The sequence below is a fragment of the Scyliorhinus canicula genome, chromosome 1, assembly GCF_902713615.1.
Source record: "Scyliorhinus canicula chromosome 1, sScyCan1.1, whole genome shotgun sequence".
Taxonomy (NCBI): domain Eukaryota; kingdom Metazoa; phylum Chordata; class Chondrichthyes; order Carcharhiniformes; family Scyliorhinidae; genus Scyliorhinus; species Scyliorhinus canicula.
Genome location: NC_052146.1, coordinates 62,445,552 through 62,446,086, shown reverse-complemented (window position 1 = coordinate 62,446,086; position 535 = coordinate 62,445,552).

Genomic DNA, 535 nt, shown 5'->3' with positions numbered 1-535 from the left:
CTGTGCTATGAAGTTTTTTTCATGTGAGGAAGAAATATCATTGCCACTGAACCATGACTGGCACCAATGAATGAAATGGGAATGCTTAAATTAAACTCTAGATCTTAGAGTTCATCATGAAAAGTCTCCAGGGTAGATGTGTAGAAGACCGCTTCTATTTAAGGCACGCTGGTATTTTGTTGGCTCATGGCATTAAAAGAGAACCTTACTGCTGTGCTAGAGGCAGATATCAAATCTTTATCTGGCTCGCATTTAGAGTTCTAATGCCTCACATTTATATCAAAAGTATAAACTTACATGAGTTGTAATATATGAAAGCCTGTTATCAATCCCTGGTGCTAAATCGTGGATTGATCTGCCCACCAAAGTTCCAATAGAAATTTTTGATACAGTAAGATCAGTATGAATATTGACTCAAAGTTGAGTAATAACTATCCCGTTAATCAGAATGAAAGGAAATCAAGTTGCAGAGATACTGTGTGCCCACTTCTAATGGTCATCAATTTCCTATGCAAATAATGTTTAAAAATGAACT